This window comes from Chenopodium album, chromosome 12 (assembly GCF_948465745.1).
Source record: "Chenopodium album chromosome 12, dcCheAlbu1.1, whole genome shotgun sequence".
NCBI lineage: Eukaryota > Viridiplantae > Streptophyta > Magnoliopsida > Caryophyllales > Amaranthaceae > Chenopodium > Chenopodium album.
Genome location: NC_137845.1, coordinates 14,471,049 through 14,484,792, shown reverse-complemented (window position 1 = coordinate 14,484,792; position 13,744 = coordinate 14,471,049).

The following is a 13,744-nucleotide window of genomic DNA, read 5'->3' as shown; positions in this document are numbered from 1 at the left end:
TTGTCGTTGAAGAATGATGCTCGACAATTCATTCTTGGAAATATTGTCGTTTTGGTGATGTGCTTCTTTGTGAACCATTACTTCGGTGCTTGCGATGAGCCAATACTTAGGTGCTTTAAGCTAAGTGAGACGATCACTTGTCAGGTCGATCACTTACTGCGATTGTAATCGAGCCGACTACTAATCATGTCAATTTGCTTATAGGGGCTAACTGGCGTACCAAGGAACCCAATTAATCAATATGACCATTTGAATCTAGTTTATTTGCTAAGTTGTTTATGTCCTTTTGCTTCAGAATTTTTGTAAAGATCACCTGTCCGTCTGGGATTTAGTGTGCCTGCATTTATTTTTTGGACTATAGGACTTTGCTCATGTCTTTAAGGTTGACTTTGTGTGACTTAATGCTATTGCCTGACTCGACGTGTAACTCGATGTACTTAAATCGACTCGTGTGCGTAGACTTAACTCAATGTGATAACACAACATGACTCAATGTGTACATGACTCGTGTGTGCAATGTGTTGTGATGTGATTGACTCAAAATGCAGAAAAGCAAGCAAAAATTTTCCGTCATTTTAGTGGAGGGTACCAACTTTCTCCCGAAAAAGAAAGACGCAAAAGGGAAGAAGTGAAGTGTTTGATGATTCATGTTGAATGAGTTTAGTCAAATGCATGCGTCGACGTTGTATCTCATAGTGCAAGGATTATAACATCCTAGGCAATCTCAATTGTTGAGTCGATGATGAAAGTATTTGGGTAAGTTAGGCGCGGAGGCTAAGCACTTCATACTTTGTGATGCAATGATGATTACAGCGATGAATGATTTTGATATGACAAGGCGTGCTTCATCGTTGTGTTAAGATTTCATGACAAAGGGTTCTTAAGAGGAGGATTATTTGTCTATGTATTTTTGATGTGTGTGAACGTGACACTAAAGCTAGGTTGCAAAGGCTAAGTGTATGGAAAAATTATTTTGAAAAGAGTCAAATGATGGTGATCGACTCTTAGGCTAGGTAAGCTAATGATGTAGGGATCAAGCCCCCAAGTCTAGCTTCTAAATGGATAGGGATGAGCATAGGAGATCCCTTGATATGATCAGTTATGAACGTAAATATGAATGCATTTTTATTACGGCCGCACCCAATGTGAGGTTGCCTACGTATCCGTTAGGAATCAGGCTGAACGTAACTCTAGCCGAACCTCGCACAAGTATGTGTATACTTCAAAGAATTATTTTAAGGGTTGTAACGTGGTTAGGCTATAGGTTGAAGAAGAAGGGGATAAAGGCTCAAGACCCTAGATAAGACCCCAAGGTGTGCAACCTTGTTTTTGAGATATTTATATTTTTAAGCTTGAGGTTTCCTCACCTTTTAACTCTCTTTCTTTTGTTTATTTTTTGCTCTCTTTTTTTTTTGCTTTTGCATTTTTTGATAAGCATGGGCAATCTTGATCATGCGGTATATCACTCACTTGGCATTCATGTTTCTCAGGCACGGTACCTAGCACTTGGTAAGAGACGCAATCCGAGACGTGTTTTTATCAAAGACATGTTCATGTCAATGACATTGGAACACTTGCCCTTTTGCACACTTTTATTGCTATTTGCTTTTTTTTTTTTTTTAATTTTTTTTATTTAATTTTTTTTTTGAGATCTAGGTAAAATCACTCAAGCTTTTATATTTAGAACTTGCATAAGTTGCACACCATCCTATCCCAAGTTTAGGTAGATGTGGGTTGAAAAAAATAAAAGTCTATCGTTAGACGAGGGTCAAAGTGGTTTATCAAGAAAGGATTTATATGTGAAGGGTAAAGATGAAATGATATGGCTACAAGGGGTGCCTCTAATCATAAGTATACCTTGTGCTTAGTTCGACATGGATTTTTTTTTTTTATGCAATGCAATGCGATAATCATATGCAAGAAAATAAATGCTCATTTTATTAAAGGGAAAGGAAAGATCCTACAAAATACATCTAATGGAAAATAAAAGATGCCTATGCTAGACTTATTTGGGGAAAGGAGGAATAAAAAAGATAGAAAAAAAAGGTCACGAGATCTTGTCGTTGAAGCTCGCCTTGTGTTTTTTTCTTGATCATCACCCAGTCTTCTTGCTAGCTAGAGGCAATGGGATCTTATTTGCTTCTATGAGGTCTTGAATGAGATTTTGAAATCTGTAACATTCATCTGTGGTATGACCCTTTCTTTGATGGTACTTGCAATAAGAGTTGGGATTCCATCTCGAAGATCGCTTTTCTGGCATTGGATCTTCAGTAGGGCCAATAGGTTTGATTAATCCTCGATCATAGAGACAATCGAAAGCAACATCATAGGTCATTCTAATGGGTGTGAACTCTCTTTTGGGTTTCCTTTTAGATCCTTGATTATCCCTAGCTAAGACATCATTTAAGTCAAAGGTACTAACATTGTTACTAGTGTGGGTGTTTTCGGAAGAAGAAGGATTGTCGTCCTTCTTTCCTTTCCAGCCACTGTTGTTATTATTGTTAGTAGCTTTTTGTTTCGCAAGGTCATCTTCGATTTCAATACCTATGTCGTAGACGGCCTTGAAAGTATTCAAATTATGTTGATATTTCAAATGCTTCGAATACTTGTCTTGAAGGTTCTTGATGAACATCCTTATAGACTCCTTTTCAGTAGGAACTTCAATCATATTAGCGGAAGCTTCCCTCCATTTGTTGAAGAAAAAAGTGAAACCTTCGTTTTCTTTTTGCTTTAGCATCTCGAGTTGTCTATGGTTAGTTTCAACTTGAATGTTACATTTGTATCTATCAATGAAAGCGTTTACTATTCCGTCCCAAGTAGACGTCTTCTCTTTATCAAGATAAAAGAACCAATGTTGACAAACGGTTTCAAGAGATAGTGAGAACAAAGAATGAAAAAACTTCCTATCAGTCCCCTTAATGTTCATTATAGTCTCGAAAGCTCTTAAGTGAAAGTAAGGATTGTCAGTTAGCTTGAATTTAGGGATGTCATTGGCACTGAACTTCTGCGGAAGAAGTTCCTTATCCACTGAGACCCCTTGTGAGCTAATGCCCTGGAACCTATAATCATTAGATATTTTGCTCAAGCTTTCTTGCATGAGCTCCATTTGTTGTTGCTTCACAGGGTCATTGATTTGAAGAGCCATACTCTTCATCAATTCAGTTAAGTTGGCCACGTCCTTCCTAAGTTCGTTGACTTCTTCCTGAAACGCCATTATCTTCTTAGCTTTTCTTTTCCGACTAATTGGTTTTTCAAAAAGTAGTACTTGAACAAAGGTGTTGTCCTTTATTAATCTCCCTTCTCTCCTTGACCAAGTGCTGTGAAAAGGGAAGTTATGGATACTTTTTGTTAATTATTTGACTCGAACTCTATTCAACATGCAGTAGATGGAAGGAGGTAGGAAGAATGAAGGTTGTGATATGGAGAAAGCATGTAGAGAATGGAAAGACAATGTAGATGGAGAGATATAGAAAAAATTAGGAATAGAGTGGACCCCCAATTCAAATGACGGAAAGGATGACTCATGCATGAACCTAAGACATGGTTATGGTGATATATTTGCAAAGTGTGTGCTAAGACTAGTGAGTGTAGGTGACATGTTTGACTCGTGTCATGACCATGTGATTAGACTATGTGACTAGACTTAATTAAGGACTAAACTGATTGAACCGATTAAGCAAACTGATTAATTAGACTCGTCATGAAGACTCGAGCAAAAACATGGACTGTCGCCGGAGCAATAGGACTGTCGCCAAACGCTAAGGACCAGCGCCAGACGACAACATTGTCGCCCGGCGCTAATCACTAGCACGTGGCGCTACAGTCCAAACTTCTACGCCATTGCTGGAACATCAGCCTGGGACTGTTTCTAGTATTTTTACTATAGAAGGACAAGCTTAAAGTCGTACTAAGTCAAGTTTGATCAATTTATTTAGACTTTAATAATTTGTTAATTAATTAAATAATTTAGCAAAGTCTTTTAGTCATTAACTAGTCCATTTAAACTTATTCACAAGTCAAACAAACGGTTAGTGGAAACACATATAGGTTATGCACAAACAAATAATGCACAAGTAGTCAAATAGTCACAATATGATACAATGAGTTTGCAACCTAACCATGGCTCTAGTTCTCTAAAGTTCAAGATATGGGTTAGTCAAAGAGGGTCCATGGTTGTGATTCCAGATGCACCGCGCGGAAGCCTTACCAATGGAAGGGTTGGTGCGAGTGGATGGGACCCCACGAGTTAAACTCGCTTCCACGGTTTGGTGAATTCAACAAACTCGGATGTACCCTTCGTTGCCAGGAGCGTTCGATTGGGTAGATGGAGCGTGAATTCCCAGAGGGTTATTGCCATATGTACAACCCATATGGGTTTCAGAAAAAAGGGAAAAACTCAATCAGGAAGTAAAACCGAGCAAACAGTACTAGAAACTAGTCGAAACAAGAAGGTAGATTTCTTGGCTCGGTATTGGAAGAATTCAGCGTGAGAAAATAGTGTATGTCGCCAAACGATGTTTCTGTCGCCAGGCGATAGAGTCATCACTCAGCAATGACGCTGTTTTCTCAGCGCTAATTCCTACATGCCTCGGCAGCTTTCTATTCTTGAATTTTCCAGCTTTTCGTAACATTATTTCGGTTTTAGTTGTGAAAGATATTTCCCTAATTTCCTACGTGTAAAAATCCTATGTTTTTGACACATTTCGGATGGTCTTTCCAAAGCGGACCTTTTTATGCATATGCCACAATGTTAATCAAAATTACGCACATGAAATACTTAGAATTTTTCGAGTCTCATCCACTCATTCTAAATCATTGCCAAAATAAATTTTAGGAATTAAAATAGAAATCCTCCCTAGTGGAGTCGCCAAAAAAATGTAGGGAATATTTCAAGCATCCCATACTTGAGCCCCACTGTAATCATACACTTAAGCATGGTGGCGTCCAAAGGGAAGGAAGCTAGAGTAAAAGAGTCGCCAACAAGTTTTAGGAACTTATAAACCGTTCATAGGGTGAAGGTTACACCCCTTAACGATCTAGGACATCATTAACTCCAATAGGTCTGGAACCATGACTGGAAGTTCGGGGATGAAGGTACAAATCCAACCTAAAAGATATTGAACTTGCCCTAAAAATAGGCCTCTACTTTATTCTTCTCGTATTCATGTGCGCTTTCTGACTAACATGCAATCAATAGATTAACCCTAAACCTGTTTAATCTATGTTGGTTGAATATTAATGCACAAACAAAACTATTATTGGCGATCACTTGAATTATAATCATATTAGCCTAAACAAGATTATTAATTATCTTATTAAGCGTGATTACAAGTACAAATTCCCTTTAAACCTGCATAAAAGGCGTGATCAAGCAATAATAATAACAATATATATCAAGCAACATAACAACAATCATCATCATCATAATCTCAATCTCAATAAAGCTTAATAATAATAGCAAGATCCTAGGCATGATACTAACAAGATTAGTAACTAATCCTAGCATGTCACTAAGCATTAAAAATCAAAGCTTTACTCCTAACATGACACTAACAGGATAGAAGAAATAGGAAGCATCATAAACATGATACTAGAAACATACATGATATTAGGAATCAACAAAATAATCTAAGCATGATTTCTAAATCAAAAGATCAATAAAACAATTAAAGTACTTACTTCGATGCCTCGTATCTCTTTCTAATAACAAAATACATGCGTTAGTAACTTCAAGGAAAAATATTAAAACAGTAAATCTAATCAAAGAATTGTAATAATGTTTGGGGAGACACATTTGGGTGTCTACACTAATGATGAGAATGTTTTTATTAAAATATTTTTCTTTCTATTTTCAAAAATATTTCTTCTCTTACTCTATTTATGAAAAATATTCAGTCCAATTTGGTTTGGTCTATGGTAAGGGTCCAATAATAGTGTAGTTGGATTGGGCTCAAAAAGAGTTTTCCAATGATATATTATAAGCCCAATTTCGATGAATAATGAGGAAGTTATGGATTATATTAAATTGGGCTTGAAATGATTTTTATATGCGGCCCAATGATCTCGAGGAGGGCCTATTAATTATTATTCCTAAATTTATTAGGATTGATTTTAATCTTCTAGAATATCTAGAAGGTTCTTTTTAATTCTAATGAGATTAGGAGTGATAATTACATTTTAAAGAGTTTTATTTTGAATAAAATATGTGATTTGGCACAAATATGATTTTAATCTGCTTAACGCGGAATTAGCTGCTTAATCGTATTAAGAAAATGATTCCGCGTAAAAAGCGCGTTTTAATTTTAACTTAACGCGAGACGTCAAAGCTGTCGCCTGGCGCTGACAGCTGTCGCCTGGCACTGCTTCTGTCGTCTGGCGCTAACTTCTGTCGTTGGCGACATGAGGTATTTTATTCCGAATATGACTTGATTTGATTCCGAGCTATTTTTTCTATAAATAGGGGTCGTATCTCCTCGTTTTTAATCATTCACAACAATCATCTCTCTATTCTCTCTCTAAAAAAGCTAGAAGCTTTCCTTCTTTCTCTATTCTTTTTCTAAACCTTCCCTTTTAAAAAAATTCCACATTCATTAGTTCTAGACACACCTAGCCAAGTTTGAAGTTGCCTTCGCCCTAGACGTGAAAGGTTTAATATTTCTGAGGGTTTGGTCCCAAATCCCTATTTCAATTATTTAAATTAATTGTTTGATTTATTATTTTCCTTGAAGTTACTAACGCGTGTATTTTGTTATTAGAAAGAGATATGAGGCATCCAAGTAAGTAATTTAATTGTTATTATTTTGATATAGAAAACATGTGTTGATTATTTTTATTCCTATTATCATGTTTAGGATGTTTTATTGCTTCCTAATATCATGTTTAGGGTAATAACTAAGATTTCTTATATCATGCATGTTTCTATAATGCTTCCTATTTCTTTCCTTCTATCTTGTTAGTATCATGCTAGGAATAAAGCATTGATTTTTAATGTTTAGTGACATGCTAGGGTTTGTTATTAATCTTGTTAGTATCATGCCTAGGATCTTGCTAATATTATTATGCTTTGAGATTGAGAAGATTATTATGATTGATGATGATTGTTATTATTGTTGTTTGATATTATTTGTTGTTATTGCTTGATCACGCCCTCTCTTGTAGGTTTAAAGGGAATTTGTACTTGTAATCACGCTTAATAAGATAATTAATAATCTTGTTTAGGCTAATATGATTATAATTCAAGTGATCGCCAATAATAGATTTTCTTGTGCATTAAATTCAACGAACACAGATTAAACAGGTTTAGGGTTAACCTATTGATTGTATGTTAGTCAGAAAGCGCACACGAATACGAGAAGAATAAAGTAGAGGCCTATTTTTAAGGCAAGTTCAATCTCTTTTAGGTTGGATTTGTACCTTCATCCCCGAACTTCCAGTCATGGTTCCAAACCTATTGGAGTTAACGATCTCCTGGATCATTAAGGGCTGTAACCTTCACCCTGTGAACGGTTTACAAGTTCCTAAAACTTGTTGGCGAATCTTTTACTCTAGCTTCCTTCCCTTTGGACATCACCATGCTTAAGTGTATGATCACAGTGGGGCTCAAGTGTGGGATGCTTGAAATATTCCCTACACTTAGCTAAACTTCTTCATTTAGTTCAACCACATTCTCAATGAGAGAGAATTAAACATGACATCGCATGTCCAAAAAGTAGTAATATGATAAATTAATTTCTATAATATACTTCTTAAATCGGAACATTTCCATTCTCTTACCTTCCAACTGTATGAGGTTGTTTCTAATCAATTGGAATTGGTCCATTTAATTGGAAACATTTGTTTTTCATAACAACTTTTAGCATATAAGTAGTTTTAGGTTTTAGAACTAGCAACTTGCTTGCATTTCTTGGCCTATAACTTCTTAATCCAATCCTCATATATTCTTAAACGTTTCCCTTTGAGCCACTTAGAACATTTCTCTTAAGTTCAAAATAATGCTTTGCTTAACTACTTTAAGCACATGTCATGATTTTGCTAAGTCTATTCAATCATTATTCATATTAGAGTTTAATCAATTATTTAACTCTATATAAAATGAATGAAGAATAACGTTATTTGACCAACTTTTGATCATAGAGACTTCCAATAACTTTCTAAGAGATTTTATTGGACTTTTATACTTGTATTTTGGAAGGTTCATACCTCTCATCTCATTATATCCCTTGAAACACTTTTCAAAATGAAGATGTGTTGGCATTTTACTCAAACGTTCTGAATAAAACTAACCTTAGACATGTGACATGGGTTTCTAAATTGCCTTTTAGAACCATCTTAGCAAAATTGGAATATAGGTTTATGGCTTATCTTTTAAGCTTCTGAGAACGTTTCTCAGCTTTATTTCAATCGAGGAGATTATAAAATAATAAAATTAGAACGAAATATTACTTATTTAATAAACTCAAAATTTTATTATGTTTTACAAAATTTAAAGTACCATAAGCAAATTAATTTGGTTACTTTAAAACACTTTATTCAATTAAATGATCCCTTTTGAATTAAGTGATTCAAAGATCCTTTATTTGTGCAATAATTGACCGGACTTTGGCCCTACCATCAACCATTACATTTTCAAGGTGAGTAAACTCTTTACTGATTACAACTCTTGTAACTCTTGGTTGAATAATTAACCATCACATGTTTAATTATTACCTTTTGCTTCAAGGTTCTAAACTCTTTAGGTAACCTTGTTGAGTATAACCAATTAAAATTGTAAAACTTGATTTACCCCAACTCTCCCAAGATATATAATGACACCCAGCTTTGGCATGACCTACCATAAATATCAAAGGTTTATTGGGTTTTTAATTGGAAAAGCAACCTCAATATTTTCGAGACCTAGATTTATTATGTTGTGATTATTTAGTAAACTCTAACGCATCATCAATCAATATAAATAAAATCTAACATGCATAATCTACTAATGCATAAATAAACATGACATAGTATAGCCCCTTAATCCTAAGAAAACTAATAAAGCAAAACTCTCACTTGAACATTTATGGATTTCATCCATCTAGCTCCTTTTGGCTTTCACTCCATTGGCTTCTTGGATCAACTGCAACCTGTAATCCTATTCTATTCTATCTGCTACTTAAATAAAATTAAATAAATTACAAAAGTACTTAACGGTACGCAAACCGTATTTAGATTACAAAAATACGAAACGATGCGCAGATCGTATTTAAAATCTATGGGCCATACTAGTTTACCTATATATAGCAATAAATAACATCATATATTATAAAGTGACATATAATAAATCACTCATCATGCTTTCCTAAACTACAACATCGAATGTTCATAATTAAGGAAATATGGCATCTTAATATCTCATATTTAATTAAATTACCACAATTAGATAATATCGTATATTATTCATTACCAATCATTAAATATCATATATTCTATCTTAGGTTTGAGATACAATCAAATCTTATTTTAATTATGGAAGATAAATCATATTTATTTCCCATGATTATCCTAACTAATTTAGGAGATTCTATCCTAATTGCCTAGCCAATCACAATATTTTAAATCAATAATTATCCTAAAATAATTATGGGATAATCACATTATTTAATCAATTATTATCCATATAGAATCTTTTTGCTCAATAATTATCCAAACTTAACAAAATTAACCACTTTAATTTTGATAATTATCTATCAAAATCAAAACTTATCTTTTAATTTTAAAATCTGATTTTATCAAAATTAAAATAAAATATTTTTTTTTGAAAAACCGCGCCAGCCACCGTGGTGTGGCCAGCCGAAGCCAGCCACGGTGGCCGTACACCTTGCGGTGTACGCTGCCGCAAGCAGCGACGCACAGCAGCAGCAGCAGTGCTGCGCAACTATTGCACGGTGCTGCTGTTGCTGGACTGCCTGACCCGAGCTGCTGCCCCACCCCGTCCCTCCCTCCGGACCACCTGCAGTGGCAGCCGCCGTGGCTGCACCACCCAGTCGCTGCTGCCGCACACAAAACCTTTTTTTTTAATTTAAATTAAAACAAATCTTTTGTTAAAAAATAAATTAATTTAATGTGGTCCAATTAATTTCAAAATTAAATCATATTCAATCTTAAAATTAGGGTACTTCGTGAAATTAATCCCAATTCAATTTAACTCTTAAATTAAATAATTTGATCATGAAAAATTTATAATTTAACATGAAATCAAATAGATTAAAATCATAAATCACATAGCAATCAAATTAAATCAAAACCAAAACACAAAAATCACAATTTAGGGTTTAAGGTTTCGAATTTTCGAAAATTAGGGTTTACGGGGGTCGAAATTTTTGAACTTTTAGGGCAAAAATTCGGACTTCTATGGACTAATTTTGAGTAAATTAAACAAATTTTAATAATTTCATATGTTAAATCACATTTAAAATAATAATTGGCCCATAATTAAATTATTCTCCTTCCTAATTGAATTAAAATTATGGACATTCAAAGAATCAATATTCAATATGTGTACATGCAAAGGCTAACTGATATCACTGTAGGATTTTAGATACTGTAGACACCCAAATGTGTCTCCCCAAAACCAAACCCAGTGATGAATACCTTTTGCGTCGAATGATTATCGAATGAGGTGAAAGTGTGAAAGGTCAAGTGCTGCGGTTGGTTTTTATTTAAAATTCTTTCTTTCTGTTTTCGAAAAACAACTCTATTTTATGAAAACGGCCAATCCAGTTTATTTTGTTCCACGACAAGGGTCCAAAAATAGTGTATTTGGATGGGGCTTGCAAAGAGCTTTCCAACGATATATTATAAGCCCAATTCCGATAATAATGAGGAAGTTATGGCCAAAATACTAAACTGGGCCCGGTTTGATCTTTATATGCGGCCTAATGATCTAGGGGAGGGCCCAATGTTAATTATTATTCCTAAAGTTATTAGAATTAATTATAGTCTTCTAGAATTCTCTAGAAGGTTCTCTTTAATCCTAATAAAAATTAGAATTAATAATCATATTTTGATAAAGTTTTATTTGGAATAAAATATTATTTTATGAAAAATACGATTTCGATTTTCATACGGACTTTACAAGTCGATTTTGATTGATAAGTGGACTCCGTGTTTGAAAGCGCGTAGGAGTCCAGGCTGTCGCCAAACGACAGGCCTGTCGCTACGCGACAAGGTCGGTTTTGCAGCGACAGCGTGGAGTTTTATTCCTTATCAAATTCTCCCTATTTCCGGACTGTTTTCTTATAAACAGGGTCCTGAACCTCCCTCTACAATCATCAATTTTAATCATCAATCATCTCTTCTCTCTCTAAGCTCTCTCTAGCTTTTCATAAACAAAATTCCGCATTCACGAGATCTAGAAACACCTAGCCGAGTTCGAAGTTGCCTTCGCCCTAGACGTGAAAGGTTATCTGAGGGTTTGGTCCCTAATATTTATATCAATTATTTAATATAATTGTTTGATTTTATATTTTCCTTGAAGTTACTAACGCGTGTATTTTGTTATTAGAAAGAGATACGAGGCATCAAAGTATGTAATCTTATTGCTCTATTCTTGTAGAAAGCATGTTTAAATTTGTTTAATTCCTAGTATCATGTTAGGATGTCTTTATTGCTTTCTAGTATCATGATTAGGGTGCTTCCTCTTTTCTAATATCATGTTAGTACCATGTTAGGTTTGAAGCTTTGATCTTTGATGCTTAGTGACATCCTAGGGTTTGTTATTAATCTTGTTAGTATCATGCCTAGGATCTTGCTATTATTATGCTTTAGCGTTATTATGATTATTATTATGATTATAATTATGATTACTGTGATTATCATGTTGCTTGATATATATTATTGTTATTGCTTGATCACGCCTTTTATGCATGTTTAAAGGGAATTTGTACTTGTAATCACGCTTAATAAGATAATTAATAATCTTGTTTAGGCTAATATGATTATAATTCAAGTGGTCACCAATAATAGTTTTGCTTGTGCATTAAATTCAACCAACATAGATAAACAGGTTTAGGGTTAACCTATTGTTTGCATGTTAGTCAGAAAGCGCACATGAATACGAGAAGGATAAAGTAGAGGCCTATTATTAGGGCAGGTTCAATCTCTTTTAGGTTGGATTTGTACCTTCATCCCCGAACCCTATTTGGTTCAATACCTTTTGGAGTTGACGATCTCCTGGATCGTTAAGGGGTGTAATCTTCACCTTGTGAATGGTTTACAAGTTCCTAAAACTTGTTGGCGACTCTTTTGCTCTAGCTTCCTTCCCTTTGGATGCCACCATACTTAAGTGTATGATCACAGTGGGGTTCAAGCTTGGGGTTGATGCTTGAAATATTCCCAACAGATACTCTAAGTGGAATTTCATGAATCATATTCATAAGCATCTAATAACCAAGATCATTGCATAACACATAAAGAACATATAATTGTACCTTTGAAGCGTGATTCCACGTGCGATCGAGCAAGAACAATGGGAGATAAAGAACCCTAAGCGTGATTCCTCTACTTGGTTCACAGGCACAGATTAAACCTCTACTAATGCTAGTTAGTTATGATTAAATGCTTCAATCAACCTTCAACGGAGAAGAGAGGAATGAATGAGCCACTATCCACCACCACCACCACCATAAGCAACCACCTTGCTTGGGTGGTCTGTACCGTACGGACAAAGGGGAGGAAGATAGAGGCGTGTGAGAGAGAGGGGTTAGGGTGTTTGGTTGCTTGCTTCACAATTTACTATATGGGTAAATTATGACTTATGTCAACCCTAGGCATGAGCTCTATTTATATATCACATGTATAATTAGAGTCCATGTGAATCTCAAACTCCTAGCCCACTTCTAACTACACTAGCTCTACTCCTTACATGGCTTGTCATATCCTCATGAGGCCCATTAATGGGTCTCTTACTTGTTTAACCCAATACCCTTGTTTTGTGATCTCATAGGATTCATTCTAGTGAGCTTTGGACTATTTAACTAGCCCAAAGATCATTTGTCATATCTAGCACCAAACAATGAAGACCCAAAAGAATGAACTTATTATCTCCATAACAGTGATCCTTGATATATCTAGTAATTGGACTTATCGAAGACATAATTCCTTCAGCATAGTCTTTGATGGTGCTTGGAACAATCATGATCTGCAAGGGCAGGTTAGTTGGATTTTCAGAGATGAGTTTTCCCTAACGGTTTTGGGTGGGTGTGCCAGCGCCTGTCGGACTTCGTCAGCTTTACAGTCAAAATTACAGGCTTACTTATGGGCTCTTCAAGCTGTTAGGCGAAAAGGTTTTTTGTGTCCTCTCCTCTATACGGACAACACAATTCTAGTTTCCATGTTATGTCATTCGTGCTCAGAAGACTTTTCTTGTGTTTAGTTGTTGGGGGCTATCAGTGCTATTCTGTTACAATTTGATTCCTGTTGGATTTGTAAGGTTCCTCGTCTTTGGGTTGCTCTAGCTCACTGGTTAGTTGTTCGTGCTCGTCAACACCATTTTCTTTTCTGGTCTTTTTGATTGCTGTTTTGTTTCGTTTTCCTATTTTTTAGTTTTCTTTGTTGTTTGTATTTTCTTGTTTTAGTTACCTCTCTTGTTGTACCTTTGTTTCGTTATATGAAATCTGTGTAAAAAAAAAAAAGTTGATTATCTTTCTTTATTTAAGTCATAACTATGGTTGTCTTTATTTATTTATTTGTTTGTTTGTCTTTATAACAA